This window comes from Tachyglossus aculeatus, chromosome 4 (genome assembly GCF_015852505.1).
Source record: "Tachyglossus aculeatus isolate mTacAcu1 chromosome 4, mTacAcu1.pri, whole genome shotgun sequence".
NCBI lineage: Eukaryota > Metazoa > Chordata > Mammalia > Monotremata > Tachyglossidae > Tachyglossus > Tachyglossus aculeatus.
The window spans coordinates 109,418,169-109,437,473 of NC_052069.1; the positions used below are offsets into that span (position 1 = coordinate 109,418,169).

The 19,305-nt window shown below is 43.0% G+C and overlaps 1 protein-coding gene and 1 non-coding gene across 3 annotated transcripts in view; one reads left to right on the forward strand and one right to left on the reverse strand.

Annotated features, from left to right (window-relative positions):
* COL5A1 (collagen type V alpha 1 chain) overlaps window positions 1–19,305 on the reverse strand; it is a 247,123-nt gene that overhangs the window by 214,235 nt on the left and 13,583 nt on the right. The window lies entirely within an intron of this gene.
* On the forward strand, window positions 16,799–16,936 carry LOC119927988. Its single transcript, XR_005450950.1, has one exon. It is a non-coding gene; the product is annotated as a small nucleolar RNA SNORA7 (small nucleolar RNA).

Genomic DNA, 19,305 nt, shown 5'->3' on the forward strand with positions numbered 1-19,305 from the left:
AAAAATCAAGGCTACAAGATGTTTCAATCAACTTGCTCATCATGAAGGAATCTAATTGCAAGTTGTCTCCAAAAGGCAGCTGGTTACAATTTTAGTAGACACATGAAGTCCAGTCCCCCCGCTGGCTGAACTTGTACTCTCCCAAGCATTTAGTACAGTGCTCTGCACATAGTAAGCACTTAATATGATTAATTGAACACAGATGAATAGTAATAATAGAAGTAATGGCTTTTATTAATAATAATAATAATAATAATAATAATAATGATGGAATTTGTTAAGCACTTACTATGTGCAAAGCACCGTTCTGACCATCGGGGTGGATACAAGGTGATCAGGTTGTCCCATGTGGGGCTCACAGTCAATCCCCATTTTTCAGCTGAGGTGACTGAGGCACAGAGAAGATAAGTGACTTGCCCGAAGTCACACAGCTGACAACCTATCCTGACTGGATTACTGCATCAGCCTCCTCTCTGATCTCCCATCCTCCTGTCTCTCCCCACTTCAGTCTATACTTCACGCTGCTGCCCAGATCATCTTTGTGCAGAAACGCTCTGGGCATGTTACTCCCCTCCTCAAAAATCTCCAGTGGCTACCAGTCAACCTATGCATCAGGCAAAAACTCCTCACTCTCGGCTTCAAGGCTCTCCATCACCTCGCCCCCTCCTACTTCACCTCCCTTCTTTCCTTCTCCATCCCAGCCCGCACCCTCCACTCCTCTGCCACCGCTCACCTCCTCACTGTGCCTTGTTCTCGCCTGTCCCGCCATCAACCCCCGGCCCACGTCCTCCCCCGGCGTGGAATGCCCTCCTTCTGCGCATCCACCAAGCTAGTTCTCTTCCTCCCTTCAAAGCCCTACTGAGAGCTCACCTCCTCCAGGAGGCCTTCCCAGACTGAGCCCCTTTTTTCCTCTCCTCCTCCCCATCCCCCCCCACCCTACCTCCTTCTCCTCCCCACAGCACCTGTATATATGTTTGTACAGATTTATTACTCTATTTATTTTACTTGTACATATTTACTATTCTATTTATTTTGTTAATGATGTGCATCTAGCTTTACTTCTATTTATTCTGATGACTTGACACCTGTCCACATGTTTTGTTTTGTTGTCTGTCTCTCCCCTCTAGACTGTGAGCCTGTTGTTGGGTAGGGACTGTCTCTATATGTTGCCAACTTGTACTTCCCAAGAGCTTAGTACGGTGCTCTGCACACAGTAAGCGCTCAATAAATGCAACTGAATGAATGAAAGAAACAGCAGGGCCAGGATTTGAACCCATGACCTCTGACTTCCAAGCCCATGCTCTCTCCACTGAGCCATGCTGCTCCTCTCTCACTATGTGCAATGCACTGTACTAAGCACTTTGGAATTTCACTACGTTCCCTGCCCACAGGGAGATTATAACTGGGGGAGGCAGGGCCAGATGTAGAAATACTTAGAGTCAATGGAATGAAAAACTGAATATACAGTTGTCAATACTTACATATACCCAAGAGCTGAGCATATGTATAAATAAATTGCCAACCCAAACACCTATTTTCCACATCATCTAAAAATCCAGAACATTGTGCTGTCTGCAGAAGCACTCCACAATTTTCCCTTGGTCAGAAAAAGAGGCTCCACCTTCCCCAGGCACTAATCCCTGAAGAGCTCGCCATCTTCGACATTCTGTTGTAACACTCACCATCCCAATCCAAATACAGAATTTTTATCTTGAGCTCCACCACTCCTCATCCCTTCTTCCTGCAACCCAACTTTCTGGATACCCTCTTCTCTGAAGCTGCTGATTCCTGCCATTCTTTGGGCTCAGTTTAGGCTATCAGTCAATTAATCAATCAATCATTTACTGAGCACTTACTGTGTGCAGAGCACTCTACTTAAGCACTTGGGAGAGTACAATAAGGTAGGTCAACAGGTTCTCTGATCACAGTGAGTTTATAGTCTAGAGGGGGTACTTGCTAGGCAGTTGCTCACCTAAGATTTTAGTGAAGGAAAGACACACCTAGAAAGTGCACCAATTTCTCTTCAGATCCCTCTGGGCAACCCAGGGCAAGGGAGAGACAGATGTGCTAGTAGGATAGTTCCTAAGAAAAGGAGAAACTGGACTCCTGGAAAATAAAGGCACTGTATCACTATCAAAGGTATTACAGAGCTTGGATCAGGGAGACAGGGCTTGTAACAGTGTTACTTATTTACCCATACCTCTTTCCTGTATGTTCACGAAAGCCTTGGGCTATCCTGGGACCCTGATTAATTCCCACCTGTGCATTCTTTCCTAGCATTTATTACAGTGCTCTGCACAGAATAAGTGCTTAATAAATGCCTTTACTCTTGTCAAAAAACTTAGCAGGGCTCCTAATTCTCCCTCCCATTCTCTGGTAAAAGCATAACTCCTAAAATCATCAAGACAAAAGCCCAGAACATATTTTTCACATCTGCATTTGCATAGGCCTAAATGAAGCAAGCATATCATTGTAAAGTCCAACTCTGAGTCACCCAGATATTTCCTAGACATCAGTGAGCACAGCTCTAATTTCTGAATCCTTTGACCATCTGTCATCCTCTTTTGCCTTTCTTTTTATTTCGGTGTTCTCACTTCTGCAGAGCAAAGCAGCAAGGCCTAGTGGATAAACCACAGACTTCCTGGGTTCTACATCCCACCTCTGCTACTTGTCTGCTGTTTTCATTCAATTGTATTTATTGAGCACTTACTGTGTGCAGAGCACTTTGCTAAGACCTTGGAAAGTACAGTTCAGCAACAGAGACAATCCCTGCCCACAATGGGCTCACAGTCTAGAAGGCAGGGGAGACAGAGAAGCAGCGTGGTTTAGTGGCAAGAGCCTGGGCTTGCAAGTCATAGGACGTGGGTTCTAATCCCAGCTCCGCCACTTGTCTGCTGTGTGACCTTGGGCAAGCCATTTAACTTCTCAAGTAATCTGTTAAAATCTTACAGTTCCCTCATCTGTAAAATGGGGGTTAAGACTGAGTTCCACGTGAGACAACCTAATTACCTTGTATCTATCCCAGCACTTATAACCATGCTTGGCACATAGTAAGCACTTAAACATCGTAATTATTATTATTACATGAAAGCAAGTAAGGTATGTGGGCTGGGTTTAGTATAACAGTAGGGATAGGGGGAGGGGGAACAAAGGTGTTTGAGTGCTTTGAAGATGGTGTTTGTTAAGCACTATGTGCCAGACACTGCATTAAACACTGAGGTGAATACAAACAAATTGGGTTAGACGTCCCTATCCTACATGGGGCTCACAGACTCAATCCTTATTTTACACATAAGGTAAGAGGCCCAGAGAAGTGAAGTGGCCCTACACAAGGTCACAAAGCAGAGCAGTAGCAGAGCTGGGATTGACCTTGAGAAAGTAATTTAACTTCTCTGTTTCTCAGTTACCTCATCTATAAAAATCAATCCAATCATATTTATTGACTGCATAGTGTGTGTGGAGCACTGTACTAATAATATCAATATTATTAATAAATAAATGTATGTGTGTGTGTATACAAGTGGTAAGGGTGGATTCTGGCCTAATGCAACTGTAATGTTGTAAATTGATCAGGGAAGGCTTCCTGGAGGAATTCTGAAGCTTTTTTGAGAATTGCTCATGCATTCTGAACAGCAGCAACAGCAAAAAACAAAACTGTGTATCGAAAAATCACTAGTGCCAGAATTTGCTAATGAGTTAGGACAAAATAGAAAGGAAAGAGGGAGATGGTGACAGGACTAAGACAGAGTGAGCCCTCAGAGACAAATGTATAAAGTTAATATGGTATCCCAGAGGTGGTATATAGTGTGAATAGGAGCTCAGGAAAATAAAGAGTTGTTTAGGTGATCCTTGGACTTCTATTATAATTACAGGTGCAACTGGAGAAAGCAGATTATAATAAAGTACCCAAATCCCAGGAGATTTTTTGCTGCCAAGCTCTTGACCAGGCAACCAATAGCTTTACAAACTTTAGAGAAAATTAGATTCCCTCAGCAAAATAATTTTCTTTCTTGGTAGTGTGAATTTTGAACTGTTGTGGGCTAAGCCAGTTAAAGGTGGAAAACACCCAGCAATTTCTATCTTAAAATCTGCAGCCTCCACATTTCCTCCTCCTCCCTAAGAAACAAAAGGATTGGAAAATTGTTTCCCACTAGAGTTGTTTTCCACCTATCATTATTATCACAGCGTGTATTAAGTAATTACTCTGTTCCAAACACTGTGCTAAAATGTCGAGTAGAAGCAAGGTAATCAGGTGCGAGACAGTCCCAGCCCACACAATCTGCGCATCCTCCAGTTATGGGCTGTTCAGTCAGTCTCATCTTCAACCTTTAAAAGGTGGAATAAAGGCACAAGGCAATCAATCAATTATACTTATTGAGTGCTTACTGTGTGTAGAGCACTGCATTAAGAGTTTGGAAAAGTATAACAGATTTGGTAATCACCTTCCCTGCCCACAAGGAGATAGGGCCGGGTCTGATCTAATTGCATTTTCTGTACCCCAGCATTTAGTGAAGTGCTTGGCACATAGAAATATTATGATTATTATTAATATCCAGGATCTACAGCATCTGGAACTTGTGCTACAGCACTTGTGCTACAGCAACTGGAACTTGAAAATTCCCATAAAGAAAGGACAGCACTGAGTCCTGCAAGGCCTTAAATGGTTAGGATCCTAAGCTGTGGATCGGGAAGAGGCAAATACAGAACTTCTGGATAATATTCTATGGGATCTCAGGAAAAAATAAGGCAGTTTTATGAAATTTCTGAGTAGAAATGGCGTCGGAAACACATCCTGCAAAGAGGAAAAGGGCAACATGTGGCTATTATAATCAATAAGCAGAAGAACATTTAAAATATACACTGTCTGGGGAAGAGAAGGGCTCAGAGAATCAGTAAAAATAAGCAAGAGCAAGTAGGAAAACATAATTAAAGGAGGAAAAATAAACACTGAGCCAGGCCACACAGGACCCATCTCCTCTACATAACAAATGGACCTTCAGATAGTAGCCTAAATGAAGTGGGGAGGAGAAAACCAGCCCATTTGTAAAAGGAGGGGAGATGGGTGGGGGCCCTAACACTTGAGAACCTGAAAAATGTGTCAGCCACAGACCATTGGGCCCAAGTGTCAATCATGAAACCATCAAAAGGAAACAGAGAAAAACAAACCCCACATGTAAGAAGGGAATGGCGATTTACTTCTGAAATTCCTAGGATGAACTGGGACATAAAAAGTTTCCAAGATGCCATCTGAAATACATTGTGGGTCATCACAGAGGAAGCTGAAGATAATCTAAGACATGGGAAACTATACTGTGCAAGGGAAAATCTTCCTTAGTTGGAACAGCGGCACATCTAAACCAAGAGAAATTCTTTCACCCATTGGCAAATAACCAGTAGTGGCAAGATCTGCCTTGGAAATACCTTCTGATTACCATAATAATTAAAAAAAAAACTTTCCTCAACTGGCAGGTTTGTTATTTAAATAGTTCATAGAGAGGATGATGGTTGTTATCCCAAACTATCTAGAGTTTCTTCTGTTGCAAGATCCCAGGCCCAAAACAAGGGGTTTGGATTCTCAACTCTGCTGTGGCTTTAATTTCCATTTTATGATGAGTTGAATTGGGTAGGGACCGTCTCTATATGTTGCAAACTTGTACTTCCCAAGCACTAAGTACAGTGCTCTGCACACAGCAAGCGCTCAATAAATACGATTGAATGAATGAATTTCATTGAAACGGAAGGTTTGTTTGGGGGTATTTTTTGGACTCCATTGATTTTCTCTAATTTTTTTTTTCCTTTGATTTGAGGTCATGGTGTTCCAAAGCACCCTAAAAGACATTTATCTGCATATTAAAACAAACATTACATGTTTAGGAGAGTTTAGGGGCTGATGAGTCTGAAGGCAATGGTGTGATGTTCTCAGGAATCCCTTCAGGATTAGAACCCAGGTCCTCTGATTCCCACGCCTGAGCTCTTTCCACTCAGTATGCTGTTTCTCTTGATTGAGTGATTGATTAAAACCTGTGCCATTACCCCCTCCCTCCGTTACCTTCTCCTTCCCCCAACCCTGTCTCTGCAGCTGCTATGACCCAGAGAGAGCATCTTCTGAAAAAAGAACCAGGATGAGAAAGGCATATGCAGAACCAAGGGCCATACACTCAAGAGGAGAGAAGCAGGAGGGATATGAAGGAAGAGGTTATTGCCTGGAGGAATGCAAGGATCCTTTCTTCCTCCTAACCTGTTGCCATGGAGGTGAATAGCAAGTTGCCCCCATGGAGTCACTGCTCTCAAGGATCGACGCTTATTTTGACATTGAAATGCAGTACTGGTTGGCAGGCAAGAGCGGAGGTCAGGATAAAATGGGGAAAGATATGAGAATGATCATCTCAAAACGTTTCAAGGCCTACAATTTACTCAGACTACCTCTTATTTCAATTTACCACTTTTCCATCTTCCTGGTTTCAATTAGGGCTAATTGAACTTGATTTTCTGTTTCAAGAGGCGCTTGCCAATGAACATGGACACAGAAGGAAATAAGCCATTTTCTCACCTCCACCCGCCCCCCCCCACCATCCCATCTGAATCACCCACAATCTGGCCATCATCACCATGTGAAGATGAACTCAGATATTCCACACTGTCGTTTCTTTCAAATTCATTCCCAGAAAGTTTTATACTGTGTTTACTTGCTCACATACCCTCTCTCACCCATAGATGCTAAGCAGCGTGGCTTATTGGAAAGAGCACAGGCTTGGGAGTCAGAGGTTATGGGTTTCCCAAGTGCTGACTTGTCTTTCCCAAGCGATTAGTACAGTGCTCTACACACAGTAATTACTCAAGAAATATGATTGAATGAATAGGTTCTAATCCTGGTTCCACCACATCAGCTGTGTGACTTTGGGCAAGTCACTTAACTTCTCTGTGCCTCATTTACCTCATCTGAAAAATGGGGATTAAGACTGAGCCCCTCCTGGGACAACCTGATTATCTTGTATCTACCCCAGTGCTTAGAACAGTGCTTGACACATAGTAAGTGCTAAACAAATACCATTATTATTATTATTATTAAACTTATGCATTGAGTGTCTGTTAATGAATTATTGGAGCAATGCATGATTAGGTCCAGGGAAACAGCATGTTCTAGTGGAAAGAGCATGGGCCTGGAAGCCAGAGGATCTGGGTTCATTCATTTATTCGTTCAATTGTATTTATTGAGTGCTTACTATGTGCACAGCACTGTACTAAGTACTTGGAAAGTAAAATTCAGCAACAGATAAAGACAATCCCTACCCAACAACAGGCCCAACTCTGAAAACATGTGGCCCAACTCTGCCACACGTCTGCCATGTTACCTTGGGCAAGTCACTTTACTCCTCTGTGCCTCAGTTACCTCATCTATAAAATGGGGACTAAGACTGTGGGTCCCATGTGGGACATGGACTGTGTCCAACCAGATTACCTTGTATCTGCCCTAGTGCTTAGAACAGCTCTAGGCACATCGTAAGCACTTAAATACCAGTTATTATCAACTCAATAATCACCAATTAAATATCAGGGATGAATGTCTATCAGCGTGCACACAGAAAGACATCTCCACATCTGGGAAAAACTAGGTGTGTTCCAACCATCCCTCTAAAAGGTTAATTCTATGGTCATCGACTCCTGCATTTTCTCTGCCTCAATAGTGCTTGAAACCTACATTGTGTCTGTGTTATCCAGACAGGCCTCTGGAGAACCCTCCCAGCAGCCGTCTGTTGCCACATTACCCAGAAAGATGAGCACTAAAATTATGAACAATACTGTGGCCTAACAACCTCCCTAGAATTTGCTCCCAAGATCTGGAAATGGCATAGATGTAATCTGACCCCACTCAGGCAAGAAAAAAAACCCCTATATATTTCATATTTTTTAGCAAACACACCCATATGTAAATATAAGGTACTTGGGAACCCTGGGAATGCCTCCATTTACCATGATCCAGAAATTCCTCAGTATCAGACAAGAAAGAGGTGATCCCAGAGAAACAGCATGGCTTACTGGAAGGAGCATGGGCTTGGGAGTCAGAGAACCTGGGTTCTACTCTTAGCTCCACCACTTGCCAGCTGTGTGACCTTGGGCAAGTGACTTCACTTCTCTGTGCCTTTGGTTCCTCATCTGATAGAGATTAAATGCCTACTCTCCTTCCTACTTAGACTATGAGTCCTATGTGGAACAGAGCCTGAGTCTAACTTGATTTACTTGAAAATATCCCAGTGCTTAGAACAGTGCTTGGCATCTAGTAAGTGGTTCACAAATATCACTAGGGGGAAAAAAAAAGCTAAACTTGGCTTAAGAAAACCTTGTTGATCCAAAAAGTCATGCGTCCTCACCAAGTTATGGGGAAGTTTGGACAATTTTGAAGCAACCAAGTTATGCTCATGCTTCAGGGCCTAGTCATATGGAGCTTTCTCAAACCCAACTGGTTTGGAGGATTTCTTTTCAGTTAAAAGAGCATCCACTCATAAATGAAATAGGGAGCCTAGGACAACTAGCATATTGCCCCATTTGAGGGAAAGAACAGTTTTTAAAACCTCAAACACAAAGTTAACAAAATATTTACAAATAGAAAAGACGTGCCATTAACTCCAAGGTGATTCAATTACACATTGTTAATTACATGAAAGAGAGATAAACTGGTCACTTCCTTCCTGGGAGAGCCAAAAATAGCAATGAATTATCACTGTAAGACTCCTTTCACTTAAGAGGAGAAACTCTTCCTGTAAACTCCGTCTCGGCTGGTAAATTGCGAGGTTCAGTTACATGGGTTACAAGATTCATTCAATAAAACCTCCCCATTGACAATGGCTTTAAGAAGAATTCTAACTTTCCACTTCCCCTATTTCCACACTTGACCCACTCCTCTGAGTTTAAGAAATTCAATAACTGAAGGTCAGGCAAGAACCAGTTTCTAACTGGAACTGTAAGACATACAATAAATGGGCTGCAATTGGGATTTTCCATCCAATTTCCTTAGCTCCAGCTCCAAGAAAAATCATGTTAAATATCTTGTCCAGATAGAGTCACATCTTAATATGGAAAGCAGCATGGCTTAGTGAATACAGCACAGGCCTGGGAGTCGGAAAGTCATGGGTTCTAATTCCTACTCTGCCACTTGTCTTCTGTGTGACCTTGGGCAAGTCACTTAACTTCTCTGTGCCTCTGGTACCTCATCTATAAAATTGGGGATTAAGACTGAGCCCCACTTGGGACAAGGGACTGTGTCCAACCCGATTTGCTTGTATCCGCCCCAGCGCTTAGTAATAACAATAATTATGGTATTTATTAAGTGCTTACTATGTGCCGAGCACTGTTGTAAGCACTAGGGTGGATACAAGGTGATCAGGTTATCCCACGTTGGGCTCACGGTCTTCATCCCTATTTTACAAATGAAGGAACTGAGACACAGAGAAGTGAAGTGACTTACCCAAGGTCACTCAGACAAGTGGCGGAGGCAGGATTAGAACCCACATCCTCTGACTCCCAAGCTTGGGTTCTTGCCACTAGGCCATGCTGCTTCCTTACAGTACCTGGCACATAGTAAGCGCTTAATAAAAACCAGAAAAAATATGGGCTACATGAACAGGCAGGGATTAGAGAATAAGATACAAGTGTGAAAACTTCCTTCCTCAATGTAAGTGGTTTACAGAAGTCTCAATCCACTTTTGGATACACCATAGTCAGACACTGATGTATTTACATGGAACATATGTTATGCAAGAAACTCCTTAACATTCATGTATTACTTTAAAGAGACATTAGGAATAAAATTCTTGCAATTCTTACCCGCATTGTGCCAAATTATTTTGACACTCTCCTTTCAGAGTGGTCAGTTATACAACTCAAGGGTTAAGGAGGCATCTGAATCACACCCTCTCAGTGGTATTTACTGAGTGCTTACTGAGTACCAAGCACCATATTGAGCACTTGAGAGTGTTCAATACAATAGAGTTGGTAGACATGTTCCCTGCCCATAAAGAGCTAACAGTCTAGACAGGGAGACAGACATTGAAATAAATTATAAATGGGGGAAATAGCAGAATATAAGGCTGGGTACCTAAATGCTGTGGGTGGAATGAGTATCACAGTGCTTAAGGGGTATGCACATAAGGCAACAGGGTAAGGCTCCAAACTGCATCTCATTATATAACATCATCCAAACTGTAATTGGAAAATCAGTGCATCAGAGTGAGCATAAGTACAACCATGTGGGATTATTATTGTCATTAATGATATCATTATTATTGTATTTGTTATGCACTTACTATGTGTCAAGCACTCTTCTAACCACTGGGGTAAATTCAAGTTAATCAGGTCAGACACAGTCCCTGTCCCACATGGGGCTCCCAGTCGAAGTAGTAGGAGGGAAAATAGGCATCAACTCCCCATTTTACAGATGAGGAAACTGAGGCCCAGGGAAGTGAAGTGACTTACCCAAGGTCACAGAACAAGCAGGTGGCAGAGCAATGGCTGGAACTCAGGTCCTGTGACTCCCAGGGTTGTGCTCTTTCCACTAGGCCAAGTTCCTACCCTTCTTAAAACATAACAGCCTGCAAACCACAATCAAGTGCTGGAAGCTCAAGCATAACCTACTCTGAGATGAAGGGGAGCAGATCCGTTGCTCAACACTGTTTCCACATTATAGAGGAAGACCCAAGGCCTGATGGGGTGGGATACTTTAAAAGGAAAGAAATCCTTCTTGCAATCTCCATCTCTTATCTTTTATGGTTTTTGGCTTCATGGCATGCCTCTTTCATCATGTGTTAATTGACATTAAACAGACATGACCTACCTGACTTCCTTAATCCTTCTCTATCATGCTCTCCTTTCTAAAATGGAAAAACTGACTGCTCAGCCCCTCTTGTACAGCCTACAGTTTGAGGGAGTCCTAAAACCTCTGGTCTCAATCCCTGCTGCTCAAAGTAATGTTAGTAGACAAGCTTGTCATCTCGTATTACATTGGGGCTTTGAAGGGTAGTAATGATAATGATAATAATAATAATAATAATAATAATAATAATGACAGTATTTGTTAAGCATTTACTATGTGCCAAGCACTGTTCTAAGTGCTGGGGTAGATACAAGATTATCAGACTGTCCCATGTGGGGGCTCACAATCTTAATCCTCATTTTACAGATAACTGAGGCACAGAGAAGTTAAGTGATTTGCCCAAAGTCACACTGCTGACAAGTGGTGGAGCCGGGATTAGAATCCATGACCTCTGACTTCCAAGCCCGTGCTCTTTCCACTAAGCCATGCTGCTTCTCTAGCTGAATGATTCCCCCAGAACCATGAGCACAGACCTTCCTCTTGAAACAACTCCATCTGAGCAAACTACCCCAGAAGAGTCCCTACATTAGAAATAATACCCCATCACTTACATCCCTGCACCAAAAGAGGAACTCTTTTAATAATAACTACCAAAATTAAGAAGCATTCTCCTCTATGCCCCATAACCTTGATCAGAAAAAAACAAACCCTTTGTTACTCACTTTTATCATTACTATCATCCTTTAGACCATAAGCTTATTATGGGCTGGGAACATGTCTGCTAATTCTGTTGTGCTGTACTCTCTCAAACTCTTAATACTGTGCCCTACACATAGTAAGCACTTAGTAAATACCATTGATTATCATATCTGGAGCTCCTAGGGGGGCCCAAATGTCATTTAGTCCATCCCCTTCTACCCACTTGAATAGTGACCAACTGAGTCAATCAATGGTATGTATTGAATGCTTACTATGTGCAGACCACTGTACTAAGTGCTTGGGAGAATACAAAACGACAGTTAGCAGATGCATTCTGCTGAACTCTGTTTTCATTTAACTTGGACAGTGGGATAGGGTGTAATGTCTTAATGAGATCAGAACTGAGTGGGAGACATGGCCCGAGGATACTTAGAAACCTCCTCAGCCAGACAGATGAGGCAGAATCAGCTGCAATGAAAGCCAAAGTTAATGCACTTTCCAAATGCTAAAATGTTACTCCCAGGGAGATAACAGGGCTCTGGCAAATTCATTTCTGAGGCTTGGGAAATCATGCACATCTTAGCAGAACAGCTGCTTGCAATTTGAATTGCCCTGGAGGCAGGGTGGGAGAACATCCCAGCTGGAGAAAAGGCAGGGGAGAGGCTGTTCAAAGCACAACTGCGGGCATGCCCTCATCCAGTGGGCAGGGCTGGGGCTATGGGTAATGCACAAGATCAAGTCACAAACACTCAGCACCGTTCCCGTTTACTCCATCCACCTCTCTTCTCCTCATGTTCACTTATGAAGCTGGAAGAAGTTACCCGTGGGTACATCCTAGAAAATCACAGCCTGAAGAGAGGAATGCTCCAACAGTAGAGAAGTATAATTCGGGGACTCGGAAGCTGTCCTGTGGGTATTCTTGTTCAGTGTTTGGGCCAATTTTTCATTTTCAGATACCATTCCCAGAATGCACCCATCAACCCTGTGATGAAACCACAGAAAACCAAGAGAGAGGAAAGGTCACGGGAAGGGCCAAGACTGCCCTGTGCAACTGCTAACAACTTTGGGCCTCAATTACACCAGCCCATGTGAACAGAGGCATTACTCCTGTTTCCATAAAGAATGGCCAACATCATCCACGCACGGGCCCTGGAGTCAGAAGGACCTGAATTCTAATCCTGGCTCCACCACATGTCTGCTGTGTGACCTTAGGCAAAGTCACTTAACTTCTCTGGGCCTCAGTTCCTTCATCTATAAAATGGAGATTAAAGCTGTGAGCCCTCTATAGGACAGGGACTGTGTCCAACCTGATTTTCATACAGCTACCCCAGCACTTAGAACAGTGCCTGACACATAGCAAGTGCTTAACAAATAACTATTATTACCATTATCCTTTCAGGCACACCAAAGAAGAACTTCCAAGATATGCCAGCCCACTAGGCACTAAATAGGATAGTCACTGCCCTCTGCCATAATTCTGACTCCTGGTTATGCTGGGACTATGTTCCCAGGAATTTGGGGCTCCATGATAACAATAGTGGTATTTGTTAAGCGCTTACTTTGTGACAGGCACCGTACTAAGCACTGGGGTGGATACAACCAAATTGAGTTGGACAGAGCCATTGTTCCACATGGGGCTCACAGTCTCAATCCCCTTTTTAAAGATGAGGTAACTGAGGCACAGAGAAGTGAATGGACTTGCCCAAGTTCCCAAAGCAGACAAGTGGTCATGTTGGGCCCATTGTGAAGGAGATCTTTAAAGTAAGGGAAGTAGTGGAAAGAGCACAAGGCTGGGAGTCAGAGGACCTGGGCTCTAATTCCAGCTCTGCCAATGACCCAATAATAATAATAATAATAATAATAATAATAATAATAATAATAATAGTTGTGGTATTCATTAAACACTTACTATGTGCCAAGCACTGTTCTAAATACTGGGAAAGATACAAGATAAATCAGGTCAGACCCAATTCCTGTATCACACAGTGCCCACAATATAAGTAGGAGGGTAAGCAGGTATTGAATTCCCATTTTAGAGATGAGGAAACTGGGTCCTGGAGAATTGAAGTGACTTGCCCAAGGTCACACATCAGGTTGGGGAGCAGTGTGGGCCAGTGAAAAGAGCAGGGTCTTGGGAGTCAGAGGACTTGGGTTCTAATCCTGGCTCTGCCACATGCCTGCTGTGACCTTGGGCATTTCACTTCTCTATGCCTCAGTTACCTCATCTGTACTTGTTCACAATCCCTACTTAAACTGTGAGCACCATGTGGGACAGGGACTGTGTCAAATCTGATTAATTTATATCTGCCACAGCACTTAGAGCAGTGCTTGTTACCTAGTAAGCACTTAAATTCTATTAAAAAATAGCCTAAGACAAATCTGTCCTGCAGTTGCAAAGCATGATGTCACAGAAATTCTTCTTGCAAGAATTGAAAGGTGTCTCCATTTCTAAGAGGTCTTCAGAGAAGTTGGTGAAAAGCCCAGTGTGGGCAGGGATTGTCTCTATTGCTGAATTGTACTTTCCAAGTGCTTAGTACAGTACACTGCATACAAGTAGGAGCTCAATACATACAACTGAATGAATAACTGACTGGTTGGATTTGCTGTCCAATTCCCAGTTTGTCACTCCAAGCCAGTACCCTGCTGGTCTGTCCATGATAGCCTCCATAAAAGAGAGGCAGAAACCTACTGCCCAAGTCCAGCAGATTCAGGAACCCAGAAACAAGCAGACCAAAGACATTCCTCACTTTCAGCTTTAAAGCACCTAGTCAGCTCTCACCCTCCTACTGTACCTCACTAATGTTCCACTACAACCCAACCTGTTTACTTCATTCCTCTAACACCTACTTACTCTGTACTTCGTCCTCAACTATCCTGCCACCGAGTCCTTGCCCACATCCTCCTTCTGGCCTGGAATTCCCTCCTCCTTCATATCCCACAGACCCATAATACTCTCCACCTTCAAAGCCCTCCTAAAATCACCTCTCCTTCAAGAGGTCTTTCCTTGCTAAGCCCTCACTTCCCCTAGAGGCCCTCCCCTCTGCACTTGGATCTGTACCCCTTAAGCACTTCATATTCATCCCACCCTCAGCCCCCCAGAACTTAAGTCCATAACCTTAACCTTACACTTGGACATTTCCCCTCTCTGTAATTGATTTTATTGTCTTTCTCCCCCTCTAGACAGTAAATTCCTTGTGCACAGGGATGGTGTCTCCTAACTCTAGTGTATTATACTTTCCCAAGTACTTTGTACAGTGTTCTGCACACAGCAAGAGCTCAATAAATACCACTAATTGACTGATTCCTCACTAGTGTACTATCTTAATGTGGATTCAATTGATCATGGGAAACCAGGAACTTTACAACAATAAAAATTGGTCCTTCAAGTTTAACATTAGAAGGGATTTATCTTAACTGGATCTCCACCATTTACAGTCAATGCAGTGCTCAGATTACCCCCAGAGGTATTATTGGTATATGCAGTTGTTTTTATGGATTGCCCGGATACTTTTTTCACCCATCTAGGTAGTTCAACAGCCCCTGAAAACAGCTACATATTCCCCCACTCCTTCCTGGATCAAGATAAATGAACCATTTGTCTGGACCTGTATGAGGTCGTACAGGAGGTGGTATCTGGTTTGATGTAAGCAAAGCCTGTTGCTGCCCTGGAGGCATGGTGGGAGAACAGGGGAAGCCAGCACACGGCAAATACATCCAGCAGCCAGATCAGATTCCTGGAAAAAGAGCTGACAAATCATTCTTTTTAATCGGGTTTGGAGTAGTGGTAATAGTAACAGTAATAGTAGTACTACTCATAGTAGTAGTAGTAATAGTAACAGTATTAAGTGCTTACTGTGTATAGAGTTCCATGTTAAACGCTTGGAGAGAATACATAGGTGGGTATTGGATATGATTGCAGCCCCTTGGGCAGGTTCACAGTGTAAGAGTTTAAATGAAGACCAACACATTAGGAGTAATGAAACTTTAATTCACAGTAAAAATAATTACACAAAGTAAGCTCAGAATTTCAGCATGGATGGGAGAGTTCAAGAGTGCTTGGGAGCAGCTTTTATTGCCGGCGCAGCGCCCAAGGAGCACTCTGGGAGGGGCTCCTTCAGAGGCAAGAGGGAAGGTGGTGAATATTGTGGTTCTCTCAGAGGCTACCAACCACTCTATATTCCAAGAATGGTGAATTACCCACCTCTCTGGGAAGCCAGGTGGTTAAAGCATGGGCCTGAGAGCCAAAGGACCTGGGTTCTAAAACCAGATCTGCCAATGCCCTGCTGTGTAACCTTGGGCAAGGCACTTCACTTCTCTCTACCTCAGTTTCCTCACTACAAGATGGGGATTCAACACCTGTTCTCTCTCCTACTTAAACTGTGAGCCCTACATGGGACAGGGACTGTATTTGGCTAGATTAATTTGTATCTATCCCAGTACTTAGAACAGTGTTTGACACAGAGTAAGTGCTTAAATACCATAAACAATAAAAACAACAAAAATGTAGACAGGTTCTCCTCAATCTGAGAAAATGACATGACTTTCTTAAGATCTCTGATTCCAACTGAAAATGATAATTCCAGAGGCTGAAGGTGGAGGAAGTCTACAATAAGAACTTGGAATTTACCTCCAGCCTGACCCTTAACCTACTAGAAAATCAAGCCAAGTTTCAACCTTAAATCTGGAATCCTAGGATTTCTCTTCTCCCATCCCCCAAAGTCAGAAAAGCTGGGCCCCAACTAATGCGAAAGTTAACTGCCAGAAGTCAAACAGCATAGAATCCCATGCCCACTAAAGCAAAAGACTTACTATCATATCCATCTCGATCTCCGCAAATGCACATCAAGAAAATGTGTTAATTGAAATCTGACTAGAGCTTGCTGAAACCCCACTAATGGAAATCACCCCACTTCCCATGGGTAAGAATGAAGAACAAACAGCAGAGAAGAAGAAACCTCACCAACCCAGGTTAGTACTTCTGGTATTCCTTTAAAAAATACCTGATAAATCAGTCTTTCAAGTAGCTACTTCCCACTTTACCAGGGTAAAAATTGACTGGTGAATAGCAGTGAATGCTGATTTCATTTACTGTTTACCCCTTGTAGACTGTAAACTCCTTGTGGGCATGGAAAGTGTCTACCAATTCTGTTGTACTATACCAAGTGTTTAATACAGTGCTCTGCGCATAGTAAGCACACAAATACCAGTGATTGACTGATTTTGTTAATGAGGAGGTGAGGGCTATCATAAATAATGGGAGCTGTTAAAATACGAGTCCTTATGTATATTCTCACCCTCTCAGAGTCGCACCTGGAGAGTTTCCAGTACACTACCAGTCTCAAATGCAGGAGGGAGAATCAAGCGGAGGCATATCCATTCCATTCCTAGCTTGGCTAGTGGCTAGCAAGTGGAAGGCAATCTGCTACAAGAAGGCAATCTGCTACAAGTCAAGACTCCCCTGTGCTGGGCAGCAGCAGCATGGGAGAGAGTCGAAGGTGAAAACTCAATTTTACCACACAGAAGGAGGCAATGGTAAACCACTTGCGCATTTTCACCAAGAAAATCTATGGATACACTACCAGAACAATTGCAGATGGGGGTGGGGAATTCTAGGAGAGATGTGTCCATGGTGTTGCTATGAGTCAGAAATGACTCAAAAGCATAAAAGACAAGACATGTACATTCTCTGTTTAGAGTGCATTGTAGATTAGGCCTGCACTGGTTGTCTAAATTGGAGATGTAAGGATCAGGGTCAAATCATTAAGCAAATTTGTTGTGGGCAGGGACTGTGTCGACCAACTCTGTTATACTGCACGGTCCTAAGTGCTTAGTACGGTGCTCTGACACAGTAAATGCTCAATAAATACCAATTTCCAGTCATCTTTTTGAATATTCATTCATTCAATTGTATTTATTGAGTGCTTACTGTGTGCAGAGCACTGTACTAAGCGCTTGCGAAGGACAAGTTGACAACATATAGAGATGGTTCCTACCCAGCAACAGGCTCACATTTGTGGAGTAGTCTTGGATTAAGAACCTTTATTCACAAGAATGGCCACAAACTCATTCTGTACTTGCATCTAAAGGGAAATTTGAATTTCAGGCTCAAGACTCTGGTAAGCTACCCCACCACTTTCTGAACCTATGGTCTCCTCTTAGTAGGTGGGCGCATGAGCCTTATTTTGGTTTTGTTTCAATCATCTGAATTGGGCTTAAATTGGGAAGCAGTGTGGAGGAAAGGGCATTCCTGGGATTCAGAGGACCTGGGTTCTAATCCAGACTCACCACTTGTCATGTGTGTTACCTTGGGCAAATCAAAACTTCTCTGTGCTTCAGTTCCCTTATTTGCAAAATGGGGATTAAGATTGACAGTCCCATGTGGGACATGAATTGTGCCCAACCCAATTAGCTTGCTCCTCCTACAGTACTTAGTACAGTGCCTAGTACAGTAACTCCTTAACAAATACTATAAAAAATGCTTTAGAAATGAGATTGTAAGGGTCTCCAACAGATAGTAAACTCCCAGGAGGCAGGAATCACCCCCATCTCCCACCGCACCACCTCCAGTGTATTTAAGCCGATTGAGTCATCTGCTCAGGAAACGATCCAGCCCTCAGCAAAGATTAGAGAAGCAGTGTGACTTAGTGGGTAGAGTATAGGCCTGAGAGTCAGAAGGACCTGGGTTCTAACAAAAGCCCTGCCACTTCTCTGCTGTGTGACCTTGGCCAAATCACTTCACTGGGCCTCTGTTACCTCAGCTGTTAAATGGGGATTCATACTCTGAGCCCCATGTGAGACAGAGACTGTGTAAGCCACTTAACTTCTCTGTGCCTCAGTTACCTCATCTGTAAAATGGGGATTAAGACTGTGAGCCCCATGTGAGACAACCTGATCACCTTTTATCCCCCCAGCACTTAGAACCGTGCTTCACACATAGTAAGTGCTTAACAAATACCAACATTATTATTATTACCTGCCCCAGTGCTTAGTACAATGTCTGGCACATAGTAACTGCTTAATAAATACCACAATTTACAGGATACCATTACTCTGCCCTAAACTCTTTTATCACCTTTAGGAAATGGCTTAATACCATGTTCACGCCATATCAATCAATTAATGGTATTTACTGAGTGTAAAAAACTGTATAATACTATAGAGTTGGGAGACATGATTCCTGCCCACATGAAGCTCCCACAGGACTTAAGAGCTGTGTAATGCTATTGATTCTACGACACTCCTCGAGATTGTCCTCATATGTTAAGGGCTCCTTGTTGATCATCCACGACCTGGACCCCAATTATGGCAGTACTGGCAATTAAAAAAAAAAAAGCTGCAAGAGCCACAGGGAACATGCTGGCCATATAAAACAGCCTTAGGGGATCAATGGCCCCTTGAAAGGGGGGAAATTGATGAAAAACATATGGCCTGAGATCCTGTTAGGTGACATCACCCTCATCAGGAATTTAATTCATCCTGGCATGATCAATGAAAGGAGTTCTGACCAATTCTCTTTTCCTAAACTTGGCTCGAACTCCATACACCTATCACTAGTCCCATAAATCATATGCTCCCCAACATTTCTGTTTTCGGTGTTCTGCCAACATGGTTAACCATTGCCCTGGGCATGTAAGCTGAAGTTTTGGGCAGGAAATTAATTTGGGAACAAGAACTAGGGATATGGAAGAAAGGGGGTGGTGACTCAGGAGATGGCAGCCACTTTTTCTTTAATGGTATTCGTTAAGGACTTCCTTCTAACTACCCCACAGCTTAGAACAGTGCTTGGCACATAGTAAGTG